The sequence below is a fragment of the Papilio polytes genome, unplaced genomic scaffold (assembly GCF_000836215.1).
Source record: "Papilio polytes unplaced genomic scaffold, Ppol_1.0 DF824102.1, whole genome shotgun sequence".
Taxonomy (NCBI): Eukaryota; Metazoa; Arthropoda; class Insecta; order Lepidoptera; family Papilionidae; genus Papilio; species Papilio polytes.
Window position 1 is genome coordinate 1,507,327 of NW_013525102.1, and position 15,624 is coordinate 1,522,950.

General features: G+C 33.0%; 1 protein-coding gene across 1 annotated transcript in view; it reads left to right on the forward strand.

The window, feature by feature from the left end:
• Positions 1-1,611: 1,611 nt before the first annotated feature.
• LOC106099436 overlaps positions 1,612-15,624 on the forward strand; it is a 121,037-nt gene continuing 107,024 nt past the window's right edge. Inside the window, exon 1 of the mRNA XM_013277994.1 lies at positions 1,612-2,179. The gene's annotated coding sequence lies outside the window, so the exon portion shown is untranslated. The remainder of the gene's footprint in view (positions 2,180-15,624) is intronic.

Consider the following 15,624-nt stretch of genomic DNA (forward strand, 5'->3'; position numbering starts at 1 on the left):
TGTGTTTAAGTATATTTAAGTGAACAAACGAACAAATTTTACGTCAAATATTACGTGTTTGTCTGATTGTTTGACGCTTTTTTCCATCTCTGAAATGTTTGATGAATATCTTGACCATATCAATTTAAAACAGTCTCCATGAATAAGTTCTTACATTAAATATCTAGTCTAGTTTTTTGATTGTAAATACGAATACCATTTATTACATTCACTGGTTTTTCTTTTGTAATACCTTCATATAAAGATTCGTTCTGGAATAAAAGACGTCACGAATATTTCGTGATAAATGTAACCCGCTTCCGTCAAGTGACACTTGAATAATGGAGTTGTAGTAATAGCTTTAGGAAAACAAAATAATAATGTGAGTTTTCATCTTAGTGTAATTATAATTTCGGGTGTTGGTATAAGTTTCTTAATGTTTAAAAAGTAATTTAGATTTGGTATGTTCTTGTTCCATTATCAGTTTAATATGAAACATCAATGTAACCTAATTTGAATGTCAAAATGTACTGTCTGTCGCCTTCGTACGAACTATTCCAGTTTTAGAAAAATTGCCTACTTAGCAAAATAAAAAGTGCGAATAGAATTCAATTAGATTTGACAAGCAACGCTCTCGTATGTTCTCTAACTTTTTTGACTTGTAATTTACTACTTACGATGTAAACTATACTAACGATTGTTTGGATTTTTAAATCTGTTATAATCGTCAATAGCTTTACCTGAGACAACTTTAAAGTAAATCGATATAACATTCTTCGAATCACCGGTACAGTCAACACAAAAAATAGGGACCGGAAAGAAAAAAAAAACTTTATGCCCAATCAGAGACAATGCTAAATAAAAATTATTTAAAACAATATTAAGAATTTAAAGAATCCTAAAACAGCCATAAAAATAAAGCCTTTCATACTTAATTTTTTTCTACTCACTGTTTTGGTTATCGTAAACAGAACTAGCTACGTACTTCTTTAAGGTGGCATTTAACAATTCACGACAATAAAATAAATACAGGTGCTTTTTACTATTTTTGTTATAGGTATTCATCCCATTCACTGCAGTAACACTAAAATCTTTCATGTAAATATTTTCTTAATGTTATTGATAGAAATATTTAAACTCTGATGAATTAGGTAAACATTGTCGTAAATTCGATTGTTCTTTATGAACTAATACACAGGTTATTTGGAATTTAATGTCGGTACACAAAAGGAATGTGAAAAAAAGTAAATAGTTATCCATTTTGATAATTTGTGTGATTTTCATATTAATATTTCAAGTGAAAGTATTTTACCTCTGTACTGGACGGATATGACATCAAGTTGATAGTCTAATGCTACTCCAGCTTTCTTCTGCAAACTTCAGGTGATATCAATTTCAATTCCATTTTGATACACCCGGATGACCGCCCAGGTGGGGATGGTGGAATACTCCCACGACATGAAGCGTGGAGTTTGTTCGCTTATCCAAATGTTTAGACAGAAGAAATATTGAATTAAAGTGATAACGTAATGTTTTGTTGTTTGATGCGATGTATGTAGAGGCGCGCGCACGGCATGGGGCTAGGGGCACGGGGCCCGGGGCAGGCTCGCCGGCCGGCGCGGTGTGCGGGGCCGCTCAGTCGCCACACGCTCGGCGGCGTCCTCGCGACTCGCGCCGCAGTCTGCGCCCGACTCGCGACCACGAGCGTCGCTTGTGTTGTTTTGATGAATGTTCCGTTATTGTTATTCACGAATCGCTTCGTATTCGCAATACACCGCACGCTCCGGTACTCACAAACTATAAACACTTCCCATCTTCATTCAGCGTAATCGGCGGGACCGGCTCAAAACTTCTTCAGTGATTGTTTGTCTGAACTGTCAGTGCGCGTGTTGTGCTTTATCGATAACATAACCTGTACGGCTTCAAGGGCACAGGGGAGCGACACATCGTTGTGCTTTGGATGCGGTGTTGTAACGGCTCGACTGAGTCCAGCGGTTGATCTTATAAAATTATAAGTGGGCGTATTCAAAAGTTTGAGAATCGATCGGCTGACGTGCGTGCGTGGGATTGAATTTACGTAATCTTTGTTTACCTTGGGAATATGCATTGTGCTAACTGTCCGCTGTGACAACACTCACTATATTTTATCACAATCTCACTGTCAACTTTCCTGTCTAGATCCTTCGACTTCCTTTTACGGGTAAGTGAATATTTACTATTTAAAATGTGTTACTAATGTTTTTATTTCATAAATAAGTTATATGTTGTAAATCATGTGTTGAAAAATGGTAGGTAGTTATAGTCTAGTATTTTTTTAAGTACTATTTAACAAATTATTTAATATTTACCTACTATTTAATTATTTATATAATTTACCGAATAAGTTTTATACTTTATGAAATAGATATTTTAATAAGAAGAAAAAGAAGAGAAGACATATCAAGCATTTCATTAAAATTTAAATATTTATCGGAGCACACAATAAGAAAACGACGGTAGACGGACATTTCATTTCATGCAAACGGTTTCGTTCTGACGCGGAGGCGACATCTAGTTTTTAATTAAAATTTAGGCAATTTGCTTTCTTGTCTAGCCACTTGACTAACGACCTGTTTAGTTCAGTCCGAGTCAAGACAATTAGAGATGAAATAGCTTGACAACAAAATGCGTAGGACGCTGACGGGTTTTTTGGGGTCGGGTTATTCTTGTTGTTTAGACACACAGGTTGGTTAATTAATGAATTTATTTTGTATGATTTTGAAAATCGTTTATAATTTAAGCAGTTTATAAGACCAACTGCGATAAAACTTATATTTGTCTGTAGGGAGGTAAGTATTTATCGATTTGAACAATGACTTTATATGTTTAAATTGGATTTCTATAAAATTATACATTGGTTTTCCATTATGAAAACACAAAGAACAATAAACTTAAAAGCCTTGAACTATTTAAGTGTTATATGAAAATCATAATTTTAAAACAGAAAGTGATACCATATTCTTCACATCATATTTTTGTTGACGAAGAAGTTGAAAGAAAAAACATTGGACAAACTAGTTCATAAATAAATCCTTTTCATTGTGCGTAGTTTCCTCCGTGCGTGAAGTCGGAGGATTTAAATTTGCAAAAGACTTAATGACTTGACAACTCAGTTCATAAACATTTGCTTTTTTTGAGTTTTTTGTTTGCATTGTGATGGCGGCCAGCTCGTTGTTGAAAAAGCCTCTGAATATTTCAAGGCGAATTGCAATGTTTTATTCTGTAAAGTATTGGTCAAAAGAACCATAAAAAAGAAAGGTAACACGTTGTTTAATTAAAATTTAAAAAGTTATTTGGCGATAAAATTTGATTGTCTTGTAAAATGTTTTTGATGTTCGTTTTTTTAAATCTATTTTCACTGCGGAGCATAAAGTTTAAAAGTCAAAACGCAAATACGGTTGATAATTGTCCAGTTTAATGGGAACATTGCACAATGGAGACCGGTTTTATTAAGAACGTGTGAGAAACCTAACTCAATCAATCTTCAGTTTCTTTTATGTCATTGAATCGTTGAAATAAATGGGGGTGAATTTTTGTTAGGGTCTTTGGCCAAACGAGTCAGGGGATGGACGTTCTTTCAGGCGTCCGTTCATATTTCATGAGCACCGGTCGGGCACAATGGCGTCGCTTGAGGTCGTCGGACGGGTCCCGACTAGCTTTTAACTCTAAGTATACGCGTATTAATAAACCTACAGCATTGTATTCATTAAAGTACTTACAATTTGGAGTAAATTCACTGTAAATAAATGCAACAATAAATATAGCAATGGTTTTTAATGACCAATTAAGTATGAAAGTTTGACTTAGGTCTTTAGGATTCTAAAGGTTGAACAAAATTATCTATTTTCCTAGCGAAGGAATTTAATACGATACTGTCTCGAGACACTTCCCAACCGTGTCAAGAACCGAAATAGCTCCCGAGGATATCATTAGCCTCTTGGGAAATTAGAATAAATTCGGTAGATGTACAAGGACATTTACTTGAACGCGTTTTATAAGGTAAAATTAAATTGCAAGTAAATTGGCGATGGTTGGCTAAGTTGTGGTAAGTAGGTGCTGGAAATTAACGATTTTTTTGTAAATCATTGGTAGTAATTGCTCAACAGACGTTAAAAGCGTCTGTTTGTAAACAGGAGCAGACGAGGCGTGCGGCGTTGCGCGGCTTGCGTTGCCGCCTCGTAAGCACATCGGCCTCTGAGTCAGAATGATGCCATCAATTCCCAAGCCGCAAATATACGGCTTGTAAGCACTGTAAATGTGAGCAGTTTCTGCGCAATGAATTTTTGTTTTAAGAGTTAAGTTCAAATGTTACAAAAACGTAACAGGTAACTGGGTAATTGAATTAGATTTCCAAGAAAATGTTTTTACGATATCTAAGTTTTAAAAATATTTTACACAGTATTATGAATAGCATTTGTAGAACCATATCTCAAGAATGATGGCTGACCAAGCAACCGAAACCGTGAGTTACTTAAAGCTTCCCTTTAGTAACTCACGTGAACCTACTGATATTCAACAGTCTCAAATGCTTTGTACGTTACACACTTTTATTATTGCATGTCGTGCATGTTATCAATGGCAACCCTAAATAACATCACGCTCCAATGATAAATGTATACAAATACATTGTTACAATGAAAAATGCACACCGAACAAATTTACACTCGCCAGTTGATTTTTATTTATTATGGATACCTTCACGTTCGCACCGGTTTATGTACACTGCATACAGATACTGTATTGTTTACGTAGTTTGTCCTCTGTAAAGATTAGATCATCGTTTATAATTTTGCTTTCGTTTTACGGCATTTGATTTCATTGTTTTCTTATATACTGGAAATAAATATTACCTAATTAATTAAACCATTTTTGATGTCCGCGTTTGATATCTAAATCTCAATTTAATTAAAAAGTTTTTTTTTTAATAATAATTTAATGTTTATTTTTATGTTGGTGTTGTTTTGCCCGGTCATTAGCGGTATAATTAAACGAAATTTTAATGGCCCTATTAAAATTTCGCGCTGAGATAAATTAAAAACCAATGCTGTTCAAACTTGGTGTGCAGCCAAAGATTTAAAGTATTTTCCACTAGATTCTAATATCGTAAACTAACACTTTATGAAAATTATAGTCAAATAAGGCTGATTCTGTCAGAAAATGTCTAAAACTAACTAAGGAGCTAGTGAGCTAATATAATTTAATTTCTCTTATGCCCACAGGGTGAGATAACTCGCCCGTCTATACATTTCTATGCCAAAATTTCTTCTTCATTACACTGTGATTGTTAATTACATTAAATCGAAATGAGTAGGAAATTAACGTTCTCGACTTTATTACTAGGACTTCTGACCGGATTACGAACATTCGTCGACCATTTTATGGCATCCTAAATATTTGTATCGTGGAATCGATTGGTCCCCGTCTGCAACGTAGCTCGGTACGTCTATTTATGTTCTATCGATTTTGTTATCTTTAGCAAAAGGCACTTTTGCGTTTGACAACACGATACCGTATAATGAAAATGTAACAAGAGCAAATATAATGATTTTTGAAAACATGTAAAAAGAAATTTACATTAGTGTAATCAACAATTTGATACTTGAAATGTAAACTAAAATGTGGATATTAAAAAAATTAAAAATATTTTAATATTGCGCCATAACCGTTTTAGTTAAGTTGACAGAAAGATACAATAAATATTATACAAAGCCAGAATAAAAGTGACAAAACATTTGGCGCCGTCTGGTTTCTTAAGGTCATTTACTTTTGTCTACATCGTAAGGAAGTAAAAGTATCTTGTGTTAGTAATACATCATTGATTACACCCACATGTATTCAGTAATCCGTTGCCATTCGCACCCACGTTAGTTTCGATTGTACATTTCTTTTTTTAAAAACAAACGAAGAGAAAGTACGGATTTAGAGAGTAAAAGTGAAAGATTATTATGATCGATATATCACGCATTTAAAAGATGAGATGAATTTTCAATAGAAGAGATGCGTTTATAATATTAATAGTATATAACGACTAATTTTATATATTCTTGAATGGTTTTAGAGAAATCCTAAACTCTAATAAATAGACAAATAAAATAGAAATTAAAAAACGAATCGTAAATTTTGGAAAAAACCGTTTAAAATTTTGTTCCAAAATTAAATATAGGTGTGTTGTATTTTATACACAGGGCCGATTTACGTAAATGATTCAATCATGTGTGTAAATCATTACGTTACTATATAAACACTTCACGTTAAATGTTTATCGTTAAATAGGTACAGTAATAAATGCTTGCATAAATTTAACTACGTTATTAAGATTGTACATCTCAATATTAAAAGTGCGCTACAAAGGAAGACCTCCGACGTCTAAATCTCATTATTTATGGTTCAAGGGGTCCCGCTTTCTTTTTATCCTTAACAAACGTTCTTCCCCTTTTACCTTTCTACGCATTCATCTCCCGTCAAATACTAGAGGTTTCTTTTCTTGTCCACCGTAAAATTATTATTTAAAGCGTCCACCTTAATGCTCATTATGTCCTTAATAATAATAATAGTAGGTCAAAGTTTAATTAGTTAATTCGCGATTCCCTTCACGTAGCTCCGTGTTTCTCTGCGGAGGACGAAGGTCGAATTCATTATTTTTATTAATCCGTCTCAGTTCGGCTTGGGGCGAGCGATACCTTTCGGATATTCAATCATACAATTGTAATACATTTATATGATTATTCTATTGTTGCTTGTCCGAGAACAGATTAGATGCGACATATGAACGTATGATTTATGATTTTTATACTGTTAGGCATTGTGAATAGGCTTGTTTAGTTATTATTAGGATCTGATACTATTATTTTTGATTGGTTATTCTTAAATAGATGAATGCAGTTAAATAATAAAATATGCACTATGTTCAGTTCACATAGTGTATAGTGTCGGCCGGACCGCAACAGGCGCGCTTCGACCGACACAAGGTCGGTCGCCGCATTTGAATAATTACGGCATCGTTTTCACGACTTCGAAGGTAAAAACAGACTGTTTTTTTAAGACGTGACTAATCTTTGCGTTAATAGTTTTTACACTTGACACTTTTTAACAAAATTCAAGTAAGCATATATTTTTTTACACAAGAAAATAAATTTTTGAAATTTGAAATCAAAATATACCCACGACTTAAACTTAAGCCAATTTAAAAAAGATAAATCACACGTATCACAAATGACAAAAACAGGTAATTACCTTATTAATTGACTTCGGTGATCGATAACCGCTTTGCAGAATTTATTTACCCCAATTCAAAATGAATTGGGCCACTGTTTTAAAAAAGTAACATCGATCTAAATGAAACAATTGTTGAATCTGCAGATTTTCCTCTAGTCAACTTTATAGCAGTTTGTTGTTGAAAAACATCGATGAATTAAAAGTCAACCGATAAATTGGAAATGAAAACTATTCGATTTTGATTAAGAATAATTTCACATAAGTTTTTGATAATTTTAAATTCAGAACATCCTAAATTCTGTTCATGAAAGTTTTTATGGGATTTTTTCAATGACGTAATAACAAAACCAACTGGATATATGTATTAATTAATTAAAATAAATATCTGTCCATATTCTACATATTCATAAAAACAGAACTTAGTTCGAAATAGTCAATTTGTGTGTTTCGCTCGATCTACGTCGTTATCTGGATGTAATTGAAAAAAAAAAACTATAACGGTACAATTTTTCACAGATATTGAATGTGATTCGATCCAAGGTTTTCTTTTTTATCTGTATATCGTTTTTCAACATGCATCACAGATTTATCCCATAGATAGTTTCAACGGAAAAAATATGTTATGTTAACTAACGTACCGTTTGTTTTGCATCGATGTTATGAACGTATGAAGTTAAAGCATAAAAAGCGGATAAAACATTTTTCCAATTTAATAGAAGGAAACGGTTCACCTGATGTTGGCCATCAATAGCAAATGTAAAAAAAGTATGCTTTATTTTTAGCAGCAAGCAAGTTCAGAATAAACAGTATAAAAAATAACTTTGACTTCGGAAATTCAAACGTCCAGTGCGACTATAATTTACTGTTTTAAAATTAAATCCAAACCAGTAGGCTGAATGAAAATCTTCAGAAAAGATTAACAAATTACTTCCGATGCAATCGTCATCGGGTTTCATTAGATTATTTTGTACATAAAAGAGTGAAATAAATCTTGATTGTACCGATGTGAAAGCGATTATCTTATGGTGGTACAAACCGGATCGATTGAGATCGTTACAGATACGATCTCGGAGCGTGACGGCCGCGCACTAGCGGTCTCGCTGCATCTATTTATTATCGAAAGTAGAATCGACTCATTGTTGATCATTAAATCGGAATTATTGTATCCAATATTCGTAAGACTGTGGAAATATGTACGATTTTTTCACCTGGAGGTTTACAATTTCAAATATAACGTTTACCATACGTAATTACCATTAACATATATCTTTTACATGCGATATTTAGGTTCATAAAAGGAGGAGAAATCTATAAAATCTATTAGATATGGTACTGTTTATGTTACCACGAAGCGGATTTGAGAGCAGTACTTAATCATTCATTTAACTATTCTCAAGTAATTAAATCAAGCAAGGTCATTACTTGAAAATTGGAAGTTATATTTACCGTACACTTTTATGGACTTAAACGTACTTATATTGTGTGGCAAACGAGCGAGCATTTTGAAATTCTGTTTGAAAATAAAAAAAATAAATTGGTCAAGTTGATGTTTGCGATCGCGTGACTGCCGCAAATCATTTTGAGATTTCACCGAACGTCATGAACGAAAAAAAATATATCTCTAATTACGGATATTAAGCGTCGAACGCCGAAATGTTTCTTTGTGTGTAGTTTCTTAGTGAAAATTCTTTTTAAACATGCGATTTGGTCATAGTACGGGTGGTACTTACAATTCCGCTAAAAAGCTGTTTCTGTTAGTTGTTTGTTTGGTGTTCGGAAAGTGAAAGTGTATAACTATATCAAAATGGAATAATCCTTGACAATTCTTCAGAGTAAGGGTCGCCTTCTAACGATCATAATTTCAATGACCTTAAACTTTCACTCTTTATCTATTAAGTATAAATTTCGACCTTATTTTTCGAACGAAACTTATTTATTATTATTATTAAAAACAATACAATTATATAGTCGTATAATAAGTGTTCCATGACGTCATAATTTGAAAGTTTAATTATTTTTAAAGATGAGATTTATTTAAACTCATGTTTTAATTTTTAAGGATATTAGTCTTTAACTTACAAATTTGTGCGTATTGTGTACTGAGACTCACCACTCATAATATTTGGAAGCTAAACTCGCATGTATGTAGTCACGTAAACAAAAAAAAACAGCTGTAATTTCATTCCCGTTTTGTGTATAATAAAAATACATTCTATTTAGTTCACGTTTTAATAACATTTAATAAATTATCCATTAAGAAAAGCGTTGACAGCTTAGTGGCTGTGATAAAATAACGAGTGTTTATTTTAATCGTTTATATCGCGTTATTATTAAAGTGGAGTAGTGATGAATAAGACAGTTAATGCGATTCGATTAATACCGTCATTTGTTCTGTTTTCGCCTTAACTAAGCAAACAAAGAGTTACAAATTGATACACAAAATTACTAGGATATAAAAGGCAAGCGATTTAATTAGCTAGACGATACTTTATGTAAAAGTTTTATGATAAAACATTTATTTAAATATTAAACGTAATAAGAGATATTTTCTTTTAAAATATTAGTGTAACGAACCAGTACAAACACTTCAACAACTTCACGCTGCCACAATCGCTCCATAAATATTTTTCCTAGGCCAAGGCGATTAACTTTTTCTGTCACTGTTCAAGGCTGTTGTGTGTAACACTAATAAATTTATCCTTGGATATACATGGAGTGGATAAACGTACGAATCCGGCCACTGCAGTATTCAGAGCGCGGCTTGCGTATCAAGTATCGATCTGGTGAACGGCAAATCGGCTCCGGCCCACATTTCACGCGCTCATGAGACCGCGACGCACCCGTCACTGTCGTTTTTCAGGTCTCGTCAAGATGCGCTAATCTTTCCTTACAAGTTTCGATAGAAGAGCTGTGTTTCTATGGCTAATTATCCTAGGACTCGATGTCACAAATAACACAATGACTTTTGTTTGATTGAAAGCTTCTTTTTCTTTTTGAAATTCCAAATTTTCTTATTTCAATGTTAAGGCTTCGATCTATGTTTTAAATTCATCGGTAATGACTTGCTACACCGCCTCTTTGAAGTTTTACCGCAATGTCCGTTCCTGAATACTTGTCATTCCTCGGTTTCCCGATGTTTTCATCAGGACATTAGTCAACTTGACACTTCCCAACCACAGGTCAAGTGACCCTTGTCTTCCCAGTCTTGGAAATTAATGTAATCAAATTAGTAACATTTATAAATGCGGAATAGTGGTGGACAGCAGTAATAAAAACTTATATGCTTGTATGCAAAAATTATTGTACAAAAATATTTCATTTATTTGCAGATTTTTTAAGTAAGTTCAAGAATTATTTAGCTTTCTACTCTAATAAATTTCGTCCTTTACATTAGGTTACATAGATAATTTTCTTCTGGAATATTTAACCAATATATTTGACATACTTTCGTCTGGTTACCCCTACCTTATTCTGACGCTCACTTCCGCACGACAAATTTTCCTCGTGCCGCATTTCCTCTTAAGCTTTCCACATCCTATTTATACATCAAAACAAAATAGAAATAGACTCCCTCCTATTTATTTATAACAAGGCATTCCGCGTTTCCATCTTTTTCATAGGGCGGCGTGCTTTATCATGCATAGCTTTTCATCTAATATCGATATGTGAATAGAGCCGCTCTAAATCGATTCCGTATTCGTTATTCGCTTTCTGTACTATACTATTCATAGACGTGTCTATATTTAACCTCCTTGATTTTGTATAGAAGTGCTATATTGTTAGTAAGGTAGTATATGATAGTAATCGTTCTTTTAACTTCTATGATTACATTTATTGTAATGTTTTATGTGTATATCATGGATTTGTTTCTTCTTTTTTGATTAAATTTTGAATTTGAATGGTTAAATATTTATCACTTGATTGTCTATGCATGCAATTTAATCACTTAATTACATAAACTGAATATATTTGAATAGAATCATTCCAAAAGTCATTACGGATGAAAGTTGAATAAGACTCGTGCGGTGAAGCAAAACAACCGCCAGATGTTCGCTGAGTCACCGCAGTAGGTGCCTTTACCATGATCGAGTACAATACAGGCTCTATTGTTAACACGCGTATGTTCATTGCCTAACGCAACCCGTCGCCTCGTGTAATGAGCATTAAATTATTCAATGTAATCGTCACACGCATGTGTTATATGATTTATGGATACCAGTTTTGATAACGTATCATATGTTATGTCTATATTGCAGCTATTTTTAAAGCGATACTTTAAGTGAATTAAGCTGCATGTGACTGCATTAGCTGGACTGGAATAATGTAAACCAAACCTTAATTTACTTAAATGTCAATTTTTTCAAACCATAAATATCGGTTTAATTGTTTAAAATAGTTTCAACGTTTTTTAATCTATGGAAGTGTTAAGTTATCGCCGATTAAATGCATTTCTCACAGTATCGCATGTGTCACTTAGAAATTACACAACAGTAACCACAGTTATGTTACAACAGTAATGTAAACGTTAAGTGATTATTTTAGAACGCAACCGTGAGAAACGATAAAGTTAAAACTGTCCGTTGTTATGGACACGCAATGAAAACCTGCATAATGTACGCACAAAACTTTTTCTCCGCCTTGTTTCTATGGCACGATATATGCAATCAGTATTTAGGTCATTGAACTTGCGGTATTAGAAACGATCTAATGCCCATTATTGTTGTTACTATGTACATGAACTGTTAATCAACCTCGTTACAAGATTTTGATACGTTACTTTTAAAAACACTAACCTTCTAATTGCCGTGTGATCCAGGTTCGATTCTACTATGTATAAGAGTAGAATAATTTTTCTATTTCTATTTCAATCCTTTGTGATCTCCAGATCTTGATGTTATCTGGAATTAATGTAATTGAGAATCAGCAATCAAAAGAAAGTACCGATTACAAAAACAGTCTTATAAATAAATAGAAACGCGGAAATCGATACCGAAACTAAACTCGGAAACCCAACAAGATCCGATAGCAGGAAATGTGTTACGACGCTTGTTTATTACATGTACAGTACGATTTGTAATACCACCAGTTGCTAATATATTGGAAAAACTAGTATTCTAACAAAAACTAGAAACAAGTTGATTTTTTGTTGATTACGTTCATTTAAATCATATATTTCCTCGTTATTTAATTGCAATTACAATTTATAATTTTCACAGAATATAATAAATAGCAAAGAAATTGTTCTAGCTTTAATTATGTAGAAAATGTCTTAAAGAGAAAAAGTTGTGAAATGAAATAAATAATATTTTTGGTGAAATGAATCAAAGCAAAAGGAAGACATATTAATTAAGTAGATTTCAAAAAATCTTTTTAACATGAGAATACGAGCAGATGAGATGAAATGATATTTAAAATGAGGTTGTATGGTTTGTTAAACATGATTTGTAGCCGCAAACAACATGGCAGGTCCTTGCTGGCTTTACCGGTGCGGGTAATAACCTGCCAGCTGTAATATGTCTGCCGCAATCGTTTGTTGTTTTAATTACGTAGAAACGTATACGTTAGCAAACGTAAATAATTACGTATATTAGCGATCTTATTTCTTTTCATATTTAATTATTTTTGTCTCAGACACTAAAGCTAACGAAATGATAGGATTATATTTAATCAAGTTTAAAGACGTAGACAGGAAAATTCAAGATGGCGTTAACAAAAATATAAGTCGATGAAAATATCAATACTTCTTTATTAAAGGTGTATTCATTTTAAATTCAAAAGTAAGTATAATGGCAGAAAAATTACGTAACTTAATGTATATCAAATATGTTTTAATCGAAAAAAACTTTTTGCTGAAGCAATGTAGTTATACCGGAAGGATTCCCGTATAAACGTCCATTGCCCCCGCGGCGAAGAGCAATCCATGTGGATTTACCAGCGAGAAAAAATATTGTACAATCTATGATTGTAATAACGGAGCTATATGTATTAAGTTCTTGCAAAAGTACATGATATGTATTACCGTATTTTCTAACAAGCGATAAAATATAAATATGAGAATTCACCTAAAAAAATTATGTATTTATGGAAGATTTTAACCTGCTACACACGTTGAGTTCTATCTGCAGTTTTAATTGAACATTGGAGGTGTGTAGCAGGCTTTATATTTACCATTCAGAATGTAATTGAATAAGAAATCAATACGTGACGCCTACGCCGTTGTTGACAATATTGGACAGTTTTTAGCATATTCAAGTATTTTTTATCGAAGTATAAGGTGTGACAAGGTTACGAAGAATGATCTCATATATGCGAGTTGTGGAGTGTATTCGATATCTGAACCGTACCCACTTAATATAGTGTGGTGACGTAGTCGATTTGGTGTTTCCTCAATCGAAAAAAAAAACGATTATAGTTTCTAAAATGTATTTACTGTAGCAAATGTAAATGTACAAATGCAATAGGAGTTGGAGTCTAGAATTTAGGGTTTTAAGATTAGCCAGTAGGTATACTAAGGATTAATGACGTTCGGCTTTGTTTAAATTCAATAAAAAACCTTTAATTCTTTATTTGCTAAATACATCGCAATCTATACTTCTATATTAATATAATAAAGCGTAAACACTTCGTGGCGTAGGATGTCAGCAATCACATCATATTTTTAAATAATTCTTTAATAAAAAGCCCTACACTTACGATACGCTTTAGTATATATATTTTCACGCCAATAAACTTAGGGGGTAAGTAAATTGGAAATGAATTGGAATTGAATTGAAAATAACCTTTACGTGGAAAAGGAATCATAAATTACAGGATGCCAACATTAAGAGAGCAAGGTTATGGTAACAGTAATTTTTATCAAATGTCAAAGGCCTTCGATGTAATTTTTGTTTTTGTAATTTTACTAATGTAAACAATGAAATAAAGTTTTTATATTAATTTTAATTCACGCGGATGAAGCCGCACGGGAACAACTAGTCAATAATATAAATCGTATAAGAGAGAAATAATGGAGTTGTTTATGGTTTATGCATGCGTATAATAATGCCCGTGATATGAATAAAAGTATAAACAAGGTGGTAGTTGTTGAGCGGCGCAGCGCGGAGCGGCGCGGGCGCGGGAAAGTGGAGCATCAATCTATCATCTAGATGCAGTTATAAAAGCTATCGGCAGCGCAACACAAGTTTGAAACGAAAATGTTGCAAGACTTTTCCACGATGTTATTAAATTACATTATTGATTCAGTATGCTTATATTAGTCTCATAAAGTTTTTTCAGGTCACATATTTTAGTATATTAAGACAAAATATGTCATCAATCATACTGATATTATAAATGTGAAAGTTTAGATGGATTGATGTTTGTTAGAGTTTGTAGCCTAAACGGCTGAACGGATTTAGATGAAAATTGGTATATGTAGGTGTGATAGTCTGGAAGAACACATAGGCTACTCATTTTCATTTTTAAATTCCACGCGGACGGAGTCGCAGCCGATAGCTAGTAAATTATAAGTCAACTGTAAGTTTATTGAAGTGCATTCATACGCCGATTTTTCGATTAACGTTATTTCCTATTCAATACGAGGTCGTTTGTTAAAAGTACAATATGAATGGAATGCTGTGGTGATTGACAAATTGCCGTTTAACCCGCGGCTCTAGAGCACGTCGCCTGAACTGCCTCGGTTTACCATTTGACACGACCTTTCCTCTGCTGTTACGGAAAACGTGAGGTTTTTTCAAATTGCATTCTGCAAAAAATGTTTCCAATAAAGAAGCTCGGAGTTCGTTTGAAATAAATAACACTGGCTAAAAAATCAAAGAAGATGGACTTTGTTATAACAGCTACTATTAATTTGATATCTTGGATTTATTCTAAATTATGATAAATGAATAAATATATTTAGATGCGAAGAAAATTCCGGAACAAACGGGGCTTGGTGTCTGTTCCTTGAAATAACACCATGCGCTTACTTGAAGATCATTGAGAATTCTATTAAAAGCTTTCAATTGATTGTACCGTTTTAGCTGAAGTATATTAAAATTTAATGTATAGTGCACACGAAACATTGTATAGTTTATACTCAGACAAATTTTAACATAATTATGAAACTCTTCTGACTCGAATGACGAAAATGTCCATTGAGATTTTCATGACAGTAACTCATTAGAACTCATTTAAAAAGTTAGATGTTAAAGAATTAATCTTAGTAACAATTATTGAATCCCTTAGGATTGTAACTGTAAGAAGTGATCGAGAGTAAAATGCAATCTGATTTGGTTAATGTTATCAAATGGTCTCACGATAATGGTATTATATTGAATATACAAAAAACAAAATGTATGCTCCTTCAATCGCCATATTTAATCAAGCCCTGTGCGCAAATAAACATTATAG